Below are 19,131 nucleotides of genomic sequence, written 5' to 3'. Positions count from 1 at the left end.
TTCAAAAAACAAAACCCAAACTCTAAAACCAAGGCACTTAAAACATGCATGTCATCTTTTAACTAGCAGGTTAGAAGGGGGCTTTGCACCAGAACTGGATGGTGTGTTGCAGTGCAAGAGGTGGACTGAAACTCGAGATCTGGATCTATATTCCTGGCTCTCCAGTCCCCTTCTTATATGAACCTGATTTTCTGTCTCTCCTGCCTCAGTTTTAATACTTCTTTACCTCCACCTTCTGTCTTGTCTACATAGGCCCCAATCCTGCCAGCAGTTGTGTGCACGTGCACCCGTGTCTAAGTGCAGTCAGTTACATGACTGAAGCCATAGATTTGGGGAATCTCACATTTAAAAAAAACAAAAAACAACTTGTTAAACTCTGAGACTGGAACTGTACATACAGATAGCAACAAACAACTATCAATGTACAATTCCTAGTGCAGTGGGGCCCGATCTTGATTGAAGCCTCTAGGTGCTATCATAGAGCATCACAATTTGTAGTATCTTCTTAGGTAGGAAGTTAGATCATAGTATTACAAAGCTTTTGGGTTGAAGCAGATCTACTGAGGAAGCTGAGATGGAACCCTCCTTCCAGGATAGCACAATTGGCTGAGAATATTGTGGGCTGGGTTTTGTCTCTCTCTTAAGCATCCCTCACTGGCACCACTAGGAGCAGGATATTAGTTCAGATGGACCCACTTGTCTCATCCACCATGAGTAACTCTATGCTAATGGTCTTATTTACCTGGGGCTGAGGAAGCTGTTCAATTAGATGTCCATAAAATACCATCCTGTCAAGCTTTCCACAACTCAGACCTGAGCAATAGTTAAAAATATCCCACGTTTCTCTCAGCTCAGCATATCAGCCAGGTCGAGAGGCAAAACACAGTGGAAAAGCTGCCAATCTTTTCTGATTAATTCCAACTGTTAAAACACTGCAAGAAACTGCTCTATCATTATCTACATAAACTTTCTGAATAAAGCAGTGATAAAATAGATACAAATCACATTACTGTATGTGGCACTTTATTGCAGTAAACTTCAGTTGGTGAACACTAGTACCAGTAAGTAATGGTGTTACTATGCATAAAATCAGTCAATCTTTGAATCTATAATTGGTTCTGTCTTGTCAAATGCACCAAGTCTTCAACGCTATCCCTTCAGCCTGTGTTGATTAGCTCTGCTATACAAGATAATTAATCCCTTATAGGATAAGATGAGTGGAAGTGGAACAAGAGAACTAAGTTTCAAGAGGGACCCAGACTGGTTAGGAACCAGATTCTGAAGAATTCAAGGGTGGGGCTGGTTGTTCTGAGAAACAAATAGCAGAGCATGTAAACAGGGGTTTCTCAAACTTTTGTACTGGTGACCCCTTTCACACAGCAAGTCTCTGAGTGCGACCCCGCCCCCCATAAATTAAATACACTTTTTTATATTTAACATTATTTTAAAGGCTGGAGGCGAAGCGGGGTTTAGGGTGGAGGCTGACAGCTCGTGACCTCCCATGTAATAACTTCACAACCTCCAGTTTGAGAACCCCTGAAATGACCTATTTTATAAAGCTCTGTTTCTGACAGCGCTGCCTGCTTGCTGTACCACTTAGCGCTAATTAAACAATTAGCCCTTTCAAAAATGGTGATGACATGAGGTGGTTAAAAGAAGACAGAGCAGGGGCCAGGGTTTCTGCGGATAAGTGTAGGCTCAGCATTAATGCTGGCAAACCTTTTACCAAACATGCTGAACAGACCAGTGCCTGGGGATGTGGAGAGAATGAGGAAAAAAATACCAGGAAGGAGACAGTGAAACAAACAGAGGTAAACAAAGCCAGGGCAGGATTCCAGTCACCTTAATTTTTTAATGTCACTTAAGGGAAACCCTTTTTGTTTGTTTTGTAGCTGACACTCAGGAATCTAGGTCTGAACCAAAGGGAAAAAGTATACCTGGAAAAATCTGTTTCCCCTTGCAAGGAGCATGCTATAGAGCATGGCAACAAGAAAGGAGGGATGGGATCTCTCACTAAGAGGGACCCTCCCAGCTGACACTTTTGACTTATAGAAGATTTGAAACCTGGTCTCCCGGATAAAAGGCTAGTCCATTAACCAAACTGCACCACCTCCTCTTTGGACTCCCAATTCAACTCCAGTCTAAAATTATCCTCCACTTCTACCAGAGCAGCCATATCATCCTCACGCCCTTTTTTTAGCTTCTATCCTTCATCTTCAAGACGGTGCTGCCACTGCCAAAGTTTTCCTCCTACATTCTTCCTCATGCCCTCCTCAATCCTCTCTCCTTAGAGCTCCCTAGGTCTCCTCCTATCGAAAAATAATTATTTTCTGAACATACATTCTTACACCCAACCGTCTTGTGTCTTATTATAATCTTGGTATCCACATGCCTTTATCCAGTAGGTAGCCCTCTGAATACTGCCACCTCCACTTATAGCAGCACAGCCAAAGAGACAAACTGTATTTATGAAAATAAAACCACCACCACCCATGTGTGTTCTTTGCCAACTATTCCAACCAGCAACTTGGTAGGTTGCAAACTACTGTGTGCTCCGTAGAGCTTCAACTGAGGCTATGTCTACGCTACTGCGGTAAGTCAACCTACGCTACGCAACTCCAGCTACGTGAATAACGTAGCTAGAGTCAACGTACCTTAGGTCAAGTTACCGTGGAGTCTACACCGGGGGGAGTCGACAGAAGAAAATCTCCTGTCGACTAACCTTACTCTTCTCATTGGGGATAGAGTACAGGGGTCGACTGGAGAGCGATCTGTAGTAGATTTGGTGGGTCTTTACTAGACCCAATAAGTCAACCGCCGGTGGATTGATCTCAGAGTGTCGATCCCTGCCGTAGTGTAGACCTGCCCTGAGTCCTTCAACACGGAAGCAAGGAAAGAGCTACAGCAGAACCTCAGGGTTACCAACACCTCGGGAATGGAGGTTGTTCGTAACTCTGAACAAAACATTATGGTTGTTCTTTCAAAAGTTTACAACTGAACATTGACTTAATACAGCTTTAAAACTTTACTAAGCATACGGAAAATGCTTTTAACCATCTTTAATTTGAATGAAAGGAGCACAGAAACAGTTTCATTGTTTTGTCAAATCTTTCCCTTTATTTTTAGTAGTTTATGTTTACCACAGTACTGTACTGTATTTGCCTTTTTTTTTTGCGGGGGGGGTGGGGGGGGGAAGGGTGTCTCTGCTGCCGCCTGGCTGCATACTTCTGGTTCCAAATGAGTTGTATGGTTGACTGGTCAGTTCATAACTCTGTGTTCGTAACGCTGAGGTTCTACTATATCTCTGTAAATTCTCCACTACACTAATTTACCAAAAGCAAGGGCTAACAAATGCGGTCTCTTAGGTAAGCATGCAGTTTTGTATTTCATACTTTGAAGAGTTGCCATGTACACTGGCCAAACCGGACAGTCTCTACACAAAAGAACAAATGGACACAAATCTGACATCAGGAATTATAACATTCAAAAACCAGTAGGAGAACACTTCAATCTCCCTGGTCACTAAATAACAGACTTAAAAGTGGCAATTCTTCAACAAAAAAACCTTCAAAAACAGACTCCAACGAGAAACTGCAGAACTGGAATTAATTTGTAAAGTGGACACCATCAAATTAGGCCTCGAAACAGACTGGGAGTGGATCGGTCACTACAAAAACTAAATCAATTTGTTAGTCTCTAAGGTGCCACAAGTATTTCTCATTGTTTTTACAAAAACTACTTTCCCCTTGCTAAATACACCATCTTGTCAACTGAAATGGGCCACCTTCTTTACATTGGCCTCATTAACACTACAAAAGTGATTTCCACTCCTTCTTGTCAACTGTTGAGAATTGCCTACTTCCAACTTAATTGAATTGGCTTGTTAGCACTGACTCCTCCACTTGGTAAGGCAACTCCCATCTTTTCATATGCTGTGTATTTATATCTTTACTGTATGTTCCACTCCATGTATCTGATGAAGTGGGTTTTAGCCCATGAAAGCTTATGCCCAAATAAATTTGTTAAGTCTCTAAAGTACCACAAGGACTCCTTGTTGTTTTTGAAGAGTTGAACTCTTATGATCTTGTCATCAAAATGACATGAAATCTTTCAGCACCCTTAAGAAGCTTCTTTATGTTGTGGTAAGAGAGACCACCTTGGAAAAGCAAAATCAAGTAAGTGGAACTAAACATCCCATGATGCTTACTATTAGTGTATAGTAAAGTGAACAGAGAAAGCAACTGGAGCTACTAATATCTACAGTCCAGACAGACATCATGTTGGAAAAAATGTGACCTGAAGCTGGATCCTTCTTACAATAGTAGAATCTTTGTTTTTTTGAATGTGAACTACTCATTGTACTTGGGAAACTTGGTAATAGCAACATATCAGATTTCTTTTTTCCACCATTTACTTTTTATATCTGAGGATATTAGTCCAGGGTGGAAAAGATTTATGAAAGCACAAAGTCGGTCTCTCCAAGAGGATAGGCTATAGTACATGGGCAGGGGTCGATAACTGGTGAAATAATTCATTGTGAGCAGTATTTGTTGTGCATTTTGGCATTTCCCTCTCCTCCACCTCAGTTAAATAGTTGTACCCAAGTAAATGTGTCCATTCTTCAGCAGAGGACAGATCAGAGTGTGAAGCGGTATTACTCTGCCTCTTAGCCACAAAGCTCTCTCTCTCTCTCAAACTAATAGATTGAATGGGGTCGTGGAGTGTTGTCGATTACACTTTTTCCATGTTTACACAGCAGGGTACCGACATCTCTGCCCTTTCATATTTGCCACAAATGTGCAAACTCAAACATTTGGCCACCGACTCTAAACAAGAAGTGAGTTGCTCAACTTTAATAAGTAACCGAATCTCTACGATTCAAATATCAATCAGTGCACGTCTTTGTTGCTATAGAACAGTTTCCGAGTTCAAAGTCCACGTGTACAACAGAATGGAAAACACACACATACACCTGGTTTTATTTTGTTAGAAATGAATGTAAAACATTTATTCAGAAACACTATCTAAAGCATTCTCTTTATGGGGGGAGGGGTAGATTAATTTTCTTTGACTCAGCAAGTACCAGGAATTATTGTATTTCAGTAAAACACCCTTTACTGCCATTGTTCTGCACCTTGGCCTGTCATAAAGGCTCTTGTAAAGAGGTGGGGAGTAATCCACGAAGCAACTGAGGCGCCTCGGCGATGCGGTCCTGGGGTGTGGCACCACAGTGATCCACAAAACTCCCACTCAGCTGCCGCCTCACCCTGCAGGTGCCTAAACTCACTCGGTGCCTAACTTTCTGTGGGTGGCCTCTGAGCATGCCCACAGGAACAGATCCCATTCAAAATCTGGCTGGAGGAGGAGGAGGAGGAGAAGACAGTAATGGTGGCCACCTTATAGCTTTTAGCTCAGTAGTTACAGCATTTGCCTGGGAAATGAGAGACTGAAGTTCAATTCTCTCTGCCAGAGTGGGAAAAAAGATTTGAACAGGGGTCTCCCATCTCTCAGGACAGTGCTCAAACGAATAGACTATACTGATGTGGGGCTCCCTGTCTCTCCTGCTGAAGCTGTTCCACTGTGGATCAGTAATGAGAGAGATTGGAATAGGGGGACTGGATCAAGGGTGTCCCACCTCTCAGGTAGGGGCCCTAACCACTGGGCTACAGAGTTATGCCATTCTCTCTCCCTCTTTAAATGATTATTTAAGTATTTATCCACAGTGGAACAGTCACTGGGCCAGAGAGAGCATGTGGTCATAAAACAAAGACATAACATGAAACAAAGGACACAATGCAATGCATTAAAAGACTGTTTTCAACAATTTGCAAGTCACCAATAAAAATTCACTCTAGGTGCCTATCTATTTTATCTTATCTAGTTTCACTCTCAGTCTGTATTCGTAATTCTGAAAGTAGCAGCTTGCTTTTGCCTTTTGCACCAGTGAGGAAACCCACAAGTAGTATTTGTCCCTTAATATTAATGATTTGTTGGGAAGACTTGCATGAATAAGTTCAGGTCTGGGCCTTTAATGTTTGCAAATGAAGCAATCTTTTGTAGTGAAAAAGAGAAGAGAAAATGGTTAGCCCAGTAATTTTTTTTTACTCTTACAATTTAAAAATACTAACTGATATTCTTCAAATTGAGGGGAAAAAATATTACTCCCAGATTGAACCTAGATATTATTGTGATGAGTGTTATGTAACAATCTAGACAGGAATCTAGTGATTTTTTACTGTTGACTTACAAATAGCTGAAAACACAGGTTTATAATGGAAATGCTTGCCGACCCTGCCTACCTAGTGAACACAGTAACAATACTGGGATAGCATAGTGATACAGGCTCAGAAAGAAGGAATTTCTCTAACCCTATGCCTGTGCTCTGAAGAAGGCAGAGAAAGCCTCATTTTCCACTGCCAAAGCAGCAGCATAGTCCTGCCCTGCAGAACTTTTCCAGATCGTAAATCACTGTACAAGTACAAACTTTTTCCATTCAGATCCAGGCAACTGTTTCTCCAATCCCAAGCTTTCACCCATGGAGTCCCACAAGGCTCAGTTCTCTCCCACACATTATTCCATACCCATGGCACAGCAACACACGGACAACACACAGCTCTGTATCTCTTCTACATCACCATCTCCCAGCTTTCTCTTGGCCTAGGTGGGAGGAGGAGCAGCTGGCTAAAGCGGAGCACAAACAAGGCTGAGGTGAGGGCAATAAAGCCAAAAGTGCTTCAAAGAGACTTGTCTGTTCTGTAATGTCCCTCAGGCTTTAAGGCATCTGCCATCAGATTGTTAATAAAGTCCAAAGCATTTCAGTCCTGTTACACTGCTAAATGTCACTGGTTGCTCACAGAGCCAGTGTCAAAAAATACCCACTTCCCTCTGCAAGAAAGTTGAACCCCAACACATCAGACTCAGTGCTGTTCACGTTGATCCATATGTGTGTGACCTCCCGGCGTGCAACTTAGAATACATAAGAATGAGGCCACACATCCCGAATAAAGCTCGAACGGGTACAAAACAGGAGCCCAACCACTTAGCAACACAGGTCATTGTGAATGCATCATCTGGGCTCCATCCTTGGCCATGGCTTTCCATTGAACAGAGTCCTCTTAAAAGTCTCTGTCCTGGTATTGCATGGGATTGCACTTAAATGCCTGAGAGAGCATTTCTCCCACTATGACTATGGAAGACGTGATTCACTGGAATGGTGAAAGTGTCAGCCAGTGATGCTGGAACAATTTTTATAGTGGGGGTGCTGAAGGTGGAAACCATGTATTTGGGTTGTTATTACTTCTTCAAGCCAGTGGCAGCACCCCCGGCACGTATGCGGTCAGCCAATACAGGGAGGCTGAAGAGTGAAAGAGAAAGAACTTTCACAGTAGCTGGACATGGACCACAGAACTCACTCCTGCAAGAGATAAGACTAACGGCACCAACTAAAAGGAAAAATTCATTGCCCTCCCCACCAGCTTTGCTTCCCTGCAGTAACAAGTTCTTCATGGGCGCAGGCGCACACACAAAACTACACATCAATCAAGCCATTGCTCTTACAGGATATTAAAAGGAGGTTATTTCCTTTAAAAAATTCACACATTTAATAAATTGTCAAAGAAACATTATTGTAGTAGGGTACTAACTTTATAATTCCACCAAGAATAGGTTTGACATATATCATTTCCTATTTTTAAATACTTGGGAGGCATTCAGTCACTGTGGTGATGAGGGGCTGATAGATATACTGAATATCTATGCTCACACACTTGCTGTTTAAGAGGTAACCCAAAGCAGGTGCCACAGTGGTCTCAGACATCACTACATACACATTGGACTTGTAATTTTATAAGAGACAGCAAAGCAAATTCCTTTTTCTAAAGACCAGCAAAATAAGCAGGATCTTTTTTAACAGAGCTACATGTCCTTATGCTTGAATTGGTTCATTATAAATGTCTACATTTATAGTTACACATATAATTTAGCAGTCATGCCAATGCTCTACCTTTTTTTTTTTTTAGTTAAAGAAAATCTGCTCCTTGGTGTGATCTTTATTTGAGAAGCAAGAAAATTTTGACCTTTGCTAATTTCTAGTTAGTTTTAAAGAGCATGAAACAATGGACTTTTATCTAGTCCTTCCATGGACTGCTTTATGCACCACCATTAAAAGAACCTGCCATGCTAAAGTAACATATCGGGTAGGGACAAGTATTTATTATAATGAATTGCCCAATTAATGAGAATCTGAACGGCTAAACTCTTTACACAATAATACAACACTTCAGTGAGAGGTAAATTGTTCACTCTTAGTTTGGCCAAGAGTATGGACTACCACTCACACTGGTTCAAAAGGAAAAGCTTTGAAATTTCAGACAGAAGCAGCACAAGAAGAGACACACAAGCAAAATATATTATACTACACTGGCAGGGGATAGGACTAAATTGCTTGTTAAGTGTTTTCCATCTCTGACTTCTATGATGCCATGATCCACAATAATTCATGACAGGCCATAGGAAAGCTTGCATCTTTCACATGGAAAGGACAAGAATCTCAACCATTCAACAAAAAAGAAAAAGTAGTGGTAGCAGATCAAAGTTCTTAACCTCTTCTGCTCACCTCTACATTTTTACCCCCTAAAAACAGAAAGCATGGAAAAACACCATTCATGTTTCACTGGACTAGCAACAAAACACAATGCTGCTCATAATACATCTTTTCCCAGGTTCACAGAACCACTGTAGAGTCAGCGCACCCCAGAGTACACCCCACTGGCCAAGACCCTGAGAGCCCAGGGTTATGAGGTCCAGATACACGCCCTGATTGTGGGAGCCCTGGGCTCGTGGGACCCCCACAACGAGCCGGCTCATGAGACAGCTCATGGTGTCCGACACCATCAGGTGTTCCAGAGACATTTATACGGAACACATCACAGTACACTGTCAATACCACATTGAGTAACTGAGACCGCCGACCAGGGAAATAACCCACTTCCTTCCCTGACGGACCCAGGGATGCACCCCATCCATGTACTTATCTGCTACACCGATACTGACTTGGACTTCTTATACATTCCATGGATGGCGTACCCGAGCCCACCTATCCACTGACACTTTAAAAAACCTTGCACCCCAATCTGGGTCTATGCAGGTTATGCGATATGTATGTATATTTTCATCCTTGCAAATGATACCTGTAACCCCCCATAACCCAAGCCTGACCCCAGATGTACCGTACCTTGCCTCTTAACTCACGTACATTTCATTTTAAACATTAACTTTCATAAAAATTTTATTGTCCCCAGTCGCTCCTTTCGGGTGAGTGCTCCTGGCTACAGAAGCTGGGCAGTCAGTGACACAAATTGAAACTATCCATATCCCCCCCCACCTGGAACTTGAGACACCTCATCTCCCTGCCATCCCTCCTGAAATCCCACTGTGGGAGAGGTTCCCCAAAGTCATTTTGGAGTGCTGAGAAGACAGCAGGAAATGCTCTATCGCCAACCCTGTGCCATATTTTGGGGAAGAGAAGCAGCTTCCTCTCATCTTCATGGAGAAGTAGAGTGCTCTGGGATTTAGAGTTTGATATAACGTACACAAGTGAATAGAGGGAAGGCAGAAGCAATAGCAGCAGAATCCAACACAGACTGCTGGAGTAACGCTTCCTCAGTGACTCCTGTAGTCTTAAAACTCACCAGAGCATCCCTGCTACCCACCAGAGCTCCTAAGCTCTGTAGGCTTCCCCTGGCCTTGACAGATCCTGCAGTACTCCTAGTTCCCAGCCAACCTATTCTGAAACATGTACCCCTACACCTCGGCTACCTCTACTCACACACGATCCATACCTTAATTTCTTCTCCAGCGCCAAGATGGCTTCCCTTCTAACGTTTTAAAGTCTGCTAGAGCGAATGTAGACCTGAGTGGAATTGGACATGAGCACCATGGCTCTAATCCAGTCATCCATAACAAAACACTGTCTTCAGTTACCCCAAACACTAGGGCTTAATTTTAGTAGTTGGGATGACTGCTTCTCTTTACAGAGTTCACCAATGCTCCGCCACATACATTACAGATCCTTGTTTAGATCTTAACATATTGAAGGTGGTAATTCTCCATTAAGATTCAATGTGCCGCTACTCATTCATGTGTCATTAAACATCAGTTATAGATACAAACTTCCTCAGTGCAGAATATGAAATTACAGCACTTGCAAGGATAGAGTGAAGCTTGGTGTAATGGGGAAGCATCATACCAACAACTGGAGATACGTATGAATGAAATCAATTATCAAAGCAATGCTCTGCGGTGAACATTATCAATATTCAACCCCTTGTTTCTTTTCCAGACGCAAGATGTCTGCAGCCACACAACCTTAAAGTCGGTATGAAACAAATATTACAAGGAGAAAATGGGAGGATGGTGTTCACAATGAAGTCACTGGCTAAACTCTAGCTGACTTCTGGAGAAGGAAACAGTGGTGCCCCGTTATTACTCAATTGCAGACCCCCAGTGAATGAAGAGATGGGGGGAGAACAGATCACTTTACTATTGCCAAATGCAAAGCTATGCATCTAGGTCAGTGGTTCCCAAACTTTAACAACCTGTGAACCCCTTTCACTAAAATGTCAAGTCTCGCAAACCCCCTCCTAAAAATGAATATTTCCAGGGATTTTCTCCTTTACCTGAGTATAAATTATAAAAGCAGTGATCTTGGAAATATAAAATTTGTTTTTATGACATGCTTATTATGCACTATTTGTTATTAATTATTAGTTATCATTACAGTATTTTTATTGCATTATGAAAATGGCAACACTCTTCCAAGATCTCACTTTCATAGCTTGTATCACTTTGACTAAGCCTGTTATAAGACAAGGCTCCTATGTTTCATCAAGGAGTATCAGATGTGAAACAGCATGAAGGCATTTAAGACGCCAACTCAAATAGTTCCTCCTACACAAGCATTCAGGTCTTGAGCAGTCCAGGCAAACAATGCACGTTACCACAAAGCTTAAAATTGTTCATAATAATTTTAAAAACAAGACTAGCTGCCTATTTAATTTTAAAAACAGCAAAAAATATCCACCTCCCTTTCCATTTCTTATAAGGAATCTTGAAGTTTAAATCTCCTCAGTGTGATAGCAATGCTTGCTTTGATCTGCTTGGCTCTTGGAAGTCCATGGGTTCTGGGCTGCTGGCCCCATGCTGTCCAGGATCCCTAGGGACAGCTCTGACCGCCATTAGGGAATTTTTCCCCCGAGAACCCCCATAACATTTCGCGAACCCCAGTTTGGGAACCACTGATCTAGGTAGAATGAATGCAGGTCACACTTACAGACTAGGAGACTATTCTGGAAAGCAGTGACTCTGAAAAGGACATGGGGTCATTGTAGATAACCAACTAAACATGAACTCCCATTGTGTTGCTGTGGGAAAAAAGAGTTCCCGCAATCCTTGGATGAATAAACAGGTGAATATTGAGCAGGACCGAGGAAGAGTTTTTATCTGTGAGACCAGTAGTGGAATACTGAGTACAGACTTTACAAAGGAGATTGGAAAAAGTGGAGCGGTTCCAAGAACAGCTACAGAACATGTGTGTTCTGGAAAACTTACCTTCCAGGGAAGACTAAAGGAGTTTGATCTGTTTAACTTAAAGAGATGGTTAAGAGGCAATTCAATTACTGTCTATAAGCACATGCCAAGAGAGAAAATATCTGATACCAGATGGCTATTTAAGATGACAAAGGCATTACAAGATCCAATGGCTGGAAGCTCAAGTCAGAAAATTTCAAACAGGAAAGAATACGTAAATTTTTAACAGTGAGGGTAATTAACTACTGGTGCAAATTCTCAAGGAATGTGGTAAGCTCTCTGTCACTTGGAGTCTTTAAATCAAGATAGATACCTATCTAACAGCTATACTTTAGCAGAACCATAAGTTGTTGGGCTAGATGCAGGAATCCCCGTGAAATATTCTATGGCCTGTGTTATGCAGGAGATCAGACTAGATGATCATAATGATCCCTTTGGGCTTTAAGATCTCTGAAATCCATTGGCAGAGTTAGTTATCCCTTCCCAAGATAAGAAGAAAAATGCGGGAAAGGCAAAGAAAATGGGATTAAAAAATGCAGATTCACTTGTGAAGAACTGCGATTCCTCCACTGTAATACATCATCTGTGATTTTGAGGTCAACTGGAGTTTTGCCACTGACGTCAGTGGAAGCAGGAGCAGGGTTTTGGAAGATTTATGAACAGTGAGGTATGGAATGGCAGTAATGCTCAAAGCCAGGGATCTCATTATTTACATGTGGACCACATCTCATTAGAGTGCTTGTCCTCTGCACACCCCCACTCCTCTTCCTGCATGGACAAACCTCATCTCCCTCTGGCAATCACTTTAGTGTGGCAACTACAGCCCTGGTTTACAGGTAAAATAACATTAGGAAAGTATTTAATGTAATGTCAATTTCTTTTAATTCATTTTAGCAGCTGGAAGCAAAGAGAACTAATATCATGTGACCAGCCAACTCTCAGCAGACTTCCACTGAATGCACAGGTTGGGATCTCTGGTTTAGGAAATTCAAGGGGAAGGGTAGGATAACATATATTTTCATTCCTGGAAAAAGTACATCCCAAGGACAGAGATTGGGAAGGGGATACAAAGTATTTGCTCACTGGCTTTTTTCTAGTCTCTTTTACGATGGGTCCTGTGAAGCCTCATTCTGTCATCCACATCACTCTTATTCCACCCAACCCTTCCTTTAAAAACAAAAATCTGTCCCCAAAAAATCAAAGGTTTTGAAACAAATGATATCGCAAAGAGATATGGAGTGTTTTGTTTCTAGTCACTTGAGTCTGGGCAAGTATTTGTACTGTGCAACAGTGCCGTTGCTAGGGTAATTACTCTCCACTGTTGAATAGCAAAGCAACACTGCAGCAAAACTATAAACTCATTTTTACCATTCAAATGCCTGTCTTTTACAGATGGAAACATAGCACCTTGTTTCCCTCCCCTCTTCCTTTAACATCTGACTATTCTGTTTATTTCATTTTGAAAACCAAAACCCATAACATCTTCCCAGAGACAAACCAGGGAAGTAAAAGAAAATACAAAATAATTCTGAAAGCAACAAACAACTGAGCAATTATCTTTTCAAGACTCGTATGGGTCTCTTTGCCCAGATCTACTATGGAGAGGTGACCATTATAAACATGAGAAGTTAAAAAAACAAAACAAAACATGCAGCATTTGTGACTGGAAAAAAAAATAAAAAAATAGGTTGGCCCCATTGCTGCACTCCTTACTCAGGCAAAACTCCCATTGAAGCCATTGAGAAGACAATTCTGCCCCTTCAGTGAAGGGTTTGCCTAATTATTTTGTTATTGTTTTTATCACAGTATTGTATTTCCCAGCAGTCCTAACTGAATTTGCTAGACAGTGTACAGACATATAGTAAGACACACTCCCTGTAAAGACTTCGGGAGTTGACCCTTAGCTGGTATCTGGGGAAATATATGCAATGTATTTTCAGAGCAAAATATGCAACAACAATTCCCTCCATCTTCTATAAATGGGGTGTAAATATGTTATGAATCGAGGCCTGCATCCCATCGGTTCTGTTTGTTTATCTTCCTGCTGTAGTAAACATTTCTTCCAGCCCCACCCACGACCCAGGTTCCTTGGAGGGGGAAATAATCCCAAAGGCATACTAGCTTTTAGCAAACAATGTTCAAGTGTTTTGGAGGGGAATGGGTTCTTCCCCAGTGTTGCCCTAGGACAGAGACGAGAACCCAGACTGCGGTCCCCCATCCAACTGCACTTGTCACCCCCCTCCTCCTCTCCACACTTCAGCCGCTTAAGAATTCACAGCGACAACCTTGGGCTGCAGACATCCAGGGCACAGACGCATCCCCCACGACGGCCCCGCCATGCTCCCCTTTCCCAGACCGGTTTTGCTGCTCATTCCTCGCGCATGCATCAAAGCTGTGTGTGTGTGTTGTGTTCACCCCATTTAACAGCCCCGATTTCTACTGTCAGCCAAGCCACCCCGCCTGCTGTGCCCTGCTGGTATTATGCCCGTTCCCAGCCCTCTGCAATGGTAATGCCTTGGGGTTGATTTGCCCTGATCAAACTTGCTGGCAGAGTTCGCCTCCAGGTGCAAGGTGGGTTCCTTCCCCCCGCGGCAAAGAAAGCCATGTTGCATTGAAGCGACGGGTGGAGCAGGAGGAGGACTGACCCGATGATTGTGTGACACACACACACCCCAAACACCGGCCACGTACAATCAAAATACACCAGCCGACGGTCTGCCACAGCAGCAAGCCACCGGCCCTGGGCTCCCTCCCTTACCTTCAATGCCGCCGCGCAGCCGAAGGCAGAGATGACCTTGCAGAGACATTCATCCTCTGTGCAGTAAAGGAAGCGCTTCCTCCGGGGGCGGCCGCAGAGATGCCGGGGGCGAGAGGCGAGCCCGCCCTGGGAACACGCGTGAGCCCCGCCAGTGACCGAGCCGGCCGGCGGAGCGGGGCAGCGCCCCTGCGCGGGGCCGGGCTGCAGGTGCTGGGCGGCGCGCCGGGCGGGCGGGGGCTCCGCGGCCCGCTGCGCAGCTCGGCGCCGCTCGCGCTGCCGGGCGGCCAGTGACCGGGGCGCCGGGTGGGATCCGCCGCTGGCAGCCCGCGCCCGGGGCGCTCGCCCTGCGATTGCCCGCCCGGGGATGGTCAGGCTCGCCCCCGGCCGCACCCCAGGGCAGAGCTGGCCCTTTAAATTCAAAGGTGGGGAGGGGGGGCGGCGGCTTTTCCACCTGCTGCACGTGTACCCCCCTCCCCCCACTGTCTGGGGAAGAAAACTGAGGCCCCCCCCGCCATCTCCTCCCTCTGCCATCTGCCCCGGGGCAGCGTGAGCCCCTCTGCCCCCACCTCTACCACCTGCCCCAGGGGCTGCGTGAGCCCCTCTGCCATCTCCGCTGGGGGGTGCAAACCCCTCTGCCCCCACCTCTACCATCTGCCCCCGGGGGGGCGTGAGCTCCTCTACCCCCACCTCTACCATCTCCCCCGGGGGGGTGCGAATCCCTCTGCCCCCATCTCTGCCATCTGCCCCCAGGAGAGGAGGGGACTGAGCCCCTTTCCCATCGCCCCTCTGGCGGGGCATGAGCCCCTCTGCCCCCACCTCTACCATCTCCCCTGGGGGGTGCGAACCCCTCTGCCCCACCTCTTCCATCTGCCCCCAGGAGAGGAGGGGACTGAGCCCCTTTCCCATCGCCCCTCTGGCAGGGCATGAGCCCCTCTGCCCCCACCTCTGCCATCTGCCCCCAGGAGAGGAGGGGACCGAGCCCCTCTGCCCACTAGCCGGGATGGTGAGCAAGCCCTTTTGCCCTCCATTTTGCTCTGACTTGCTACCCCCTATTGCTTCTCCTGTCCTTGGGGCAGGCGCACAATGCCAGGGACGTGTTTGGAGGTGCTGTCTAGTTTCTCCCTCTCAACTAGCTTGCCAGCCCCACTTCTTCCCAGGGCTCTCCCTGCTGCCACCAGCCATTATTGCTTCTCCCAACCATGGGAAAGGAGGCTTCAGGGTGTCCTGGTGGTAGTGGGGAAGGGAGTAGTGATTTTCCCTCACTGGCAAGAAATGTCAGACAGAGCTGCATGGAGCAGCAGGTAGGCTGGGGGTGCTGAGAGTGCTCACGCAGGGCTGCTTTGCATCATCTATTATGTCTGAGCAGTATTTGTTCTCTCTAGCTCCTACAGTGAAACTCACTCTATTTTAGACACAGGTGGACATAGCATAGGCCACCATTTTCAAATGGGAAGAGGGAAACCCGTGCATATGAAATCCATTAAAACCATAAGCATTTACCAGGGCGACTTGTGCAAATTAGGATAGTGTGTCTGCAAACAGCTATTTATTTAGGTATGTAACTAGAAACTTGATAGCACAGCTACACCATTTACTTCTAGAATTGTGGCAAAGGTGTATGTGAAGAAAGGTACAAGTTTTGCTGTGACTTTTTCATACACAAATCTGGTCTCTGCCTTGAAAATTCTGCCCAACGTGCCTGTCGTGAACCAGAAAAAACAGGTAGGCTCTCTGTATTAGTGGCAAGCATACCTGTAGACTTTCTGTGCTTAAAATTGTCTAAAAATTGTAGATAGTATTTCCTTCTTCCTACTAGTATGAAATTCTATCTCTATCTATTTACTGCGAATTGGAGACAATGATCCTGCACTGCCAGGGAACAACATGAATCATGAGTTTTCAAAGGGGTTCTTGACCATCCTCCCTTTCTTTATGGCTAAATGAGAGTAGGGTCCCAAATGCTTTATGGTTAAAAGCAGGAAGGATTCTGTTATAACATGCATCCGAAGAAGTGAGGTTTTTACTCACGAAAGCTTATGCCCAAATAAATCTGTTAGTCTTTAAGGTGCCACCAGACTCTTTGTTGTTTTTGTAGATACAGACTAACACGGCTACCCCCTGATACATGTTATAACATGGGGGTTACAGTCTAGAAACAGTTGAACAACACTGGAGCAGATGATCTGGCCGGTCTTTTCTATCTCTAATTGACGTGAACAATAAATCACATTTCCCTGATCCATATTAATGCCAGTGTTTGCATTGAACACACACAACAAAAGCTTCCACCCACAGTTCCGCAGAAAACCCCTTAGGGCTTGGTATTGATTCTCGCCCTTTCATGAGTTAAGTATTCATGTGTGAGTCAGAAAAAATGGAACACTTATTACACCCCCTCCAATTGCATATTCTATTTATATCCCACCAGTGGCCATAAACATCAGCACATATTTATGTAGTAGGATTTATTCCAGACTATGGCTTCCTGGGTTTATAGAACAGTGTGAAATCCAAGATATATATTTGATGATTACTATCAAGTCTTTACACTTGTGCCAAAAGCCAACAGCCATTATTTTAACTGTCCAATCTTCCAACTACTAAAACTCATTCCCTAGAGGCAGGGGAAAGTGTACAACAATAACCGAGGGGGAAACTTTTAAAGAGCAAGGAGTAAAATTTTCTAATGTAATTTAGGAGCCTGTCTCTCACAGAAAGTCAATGAAACACAGGCTCCTAAGTCACATAGGCCCAGATTGTAAATGTGTTTAGGGGTTGTTGTGCTCTATTCTAATCTATTAGCAATACCTAATAGATTTAGGAGCCCAAATCTCATTTTCAAAAGGAATTTAGGCATTTAGGAGCCAATGGGTACTTAGGCTCCAGTGCCTAAATCACTTTTGAAAATATGATTTAGGTGTTGCAACGCTGAGTGCAGCAATGCCTAAATACCTTTAAAAATGTGGGCCTTAGGCACATTTGAAAATTTCACCCTGGTTTTCATACCTGAATATCTAAAGTCAGGCTCCTAAATCCACAGTTAGACATACAGATAAACGTGGCCGGATTTGCAGGTGCTGACCTCTCAGCCTCTCTTCTTTGCTCCTTATTTGCATAACTCCTCCCTAGTTTTCTGCTAAATGACCAGTCTTATTTATACAGAACAAATTGCTTAAAATGTATCCTGCTGCTACTAACTGTACTTCAGTGAAGCTTCCCCTTCTTGTCAAAGAAGAAAGCTTGGATGAGGCAATTTCCCTTTGTCAGCAATTGCATTTGTTAAAAAAGAGCCATCCTTCAGCACTTGTAGATCTTGCAACTACACGTGGGCTCCCAGTTCTCGGGTGCACCTCAGTAGCGGCAGACCTTAAAGTTGGTGCAGCTTTCATAATTTTTTTGATGTTGCAAGATTCCCTGTTTGGATTTTTAACAGAGGCCCATAGATCCTTGGACCAACATTTTTGTTAACACCACATGGGTTGCCCTTGGCATGAAATTCACTTTTACCCTTGACTCAGCTACTCTTTACAGCAGTGGTTCTCAACCAGGGGTACTCCTGTGGGTGTGCAGAGGTCTTCCCAGGGTTACATCAACTCATCTAGATATTTGCCTAGTTTTACAACACGCTACATAAAAAGCGCTAGCGAAGTCAGTCCAAACAAATTTTATACAAACAATGACTTGTTTATTCTGCTTTATATACACCATACACTGAACTATAAGTACAATATTTATATTCCAATTGATTTATTTTATAATTACATGGTAAAAATGAGAAAGTAAGCAATTTTTCAGTAATAGTTTGCTGAGACACTTTTGTATTTTTGTCTGAATTTGTAAGCAAGTAGTTTTTAAGTGAGTTTAAAATTGGGGATACACAAGTCATCAGTCTCCTGAAAGGGGTACAGTAGTCTGGAAAGGTTGAGAATCACTGCTGTACTGGGCTTTCAGCTGATAAGTTGTGATTGTGATCCCCAGTCTTCCACTGCAGACTCTCCATCACCCCTTTGTCATCAGTCAAAACTAGTTGAAAAACCGTTCCCAGAGAGTAGTTACCAGTGGTTCATAATCATGCTGGAAGGGCATGATGAGGGGTCCCACAGGGATCGGTTCTGGGTCCGGTTCTGTTCAATACCTTCATCAGTGATTTAGATAATGGCATAGAGAGTACACTTATAAAGTTTGCGGCGATACCAAGCTGGGAGGGGTTGCAAGTACTTTGGAGGATAGGATTAAAATTCGAAATGGTCTAGACAAATTGGAGAAATGGTCTGAAGTAAATAGCATGAAATTCAATAAGGACAAATGCAAAGTACTCCACTTAGGAAGGAACAATCCGTTGCACACATACAAAATGGGAAATGACTGCCTAGGTAGGGCTGCCTAGGCAGAAGGGATCTGGGGGTCATAGTGGATCACAAGCTAAATATGAGTCAACAGTGTAAAAAACTGTTGCAAAAAAAAAAAAAGTGAACGTCATTGTGGGATGTATTAGCAGGAGTGTAAGCAAGACACAAGAAGTCATTCTTCCGCTCTACTCCCAGCTGATTAGGCTTCAGTCGGAGTATTGTGTCCAGTTCTGGGCGCCATATTTCAGGAAAAATGTGGACAAATTGGAGAAAGTCCAGAGAAGAGCAACAAAAATGATTAAAGTCTAGAAAACATGACCTATAAGGGAAGATTGAAAAAAATTGGGTTTGTTTAGTCTGGAAAAGAGAAGACTGAGAGGGTACATGATAACAGTTTTCAAGTACATAAAAGGTTGTTACAAGGAGGAGGGAGAACAG

The 19,131-nt window shown here is 43.9% G+C and overlaps 1 protein-coding gene across 1 annotated transcript in view; it reads right to left on the bottom strand.

Annotated features, from left to right (window-relative positions):
- GPRIN3 (GPRIN family member 3) overlaps positions 1–14,510 on the bottom strand; it is a 74,484-nt gene extending 59,974 nt beyond the window's left edge. The window contains exon 1 of the mRNA XM_005291997.5: positions 14,345–14,510. The gene's annotated coding sequence lies outside the window, so the exon portion shown is untranslated. The remainder of the gene's footprint in view (positions 1–14,344) is intronic.
- Between the last annotated feature and the right edge of the window lie 4,621 nt (positions 14,511–19,131).

This window comes from Chrysemys picta, chromosome 5, assembly GCF_011386835.1.
Source record: "Chrysemys picta bellii isolate R12L10 chromosome 5, ASM1138683v2, whole genome shotgun sequence".
Classification (NCBI taxonomy): Eukaryota; Metazoa; Chordata; order Testudines; family Emydidae; genus Chrysemys; species Chrysemys picta.
This window is presented reverse-complemented; position numbering and strand designations above follow the sequence as displayed.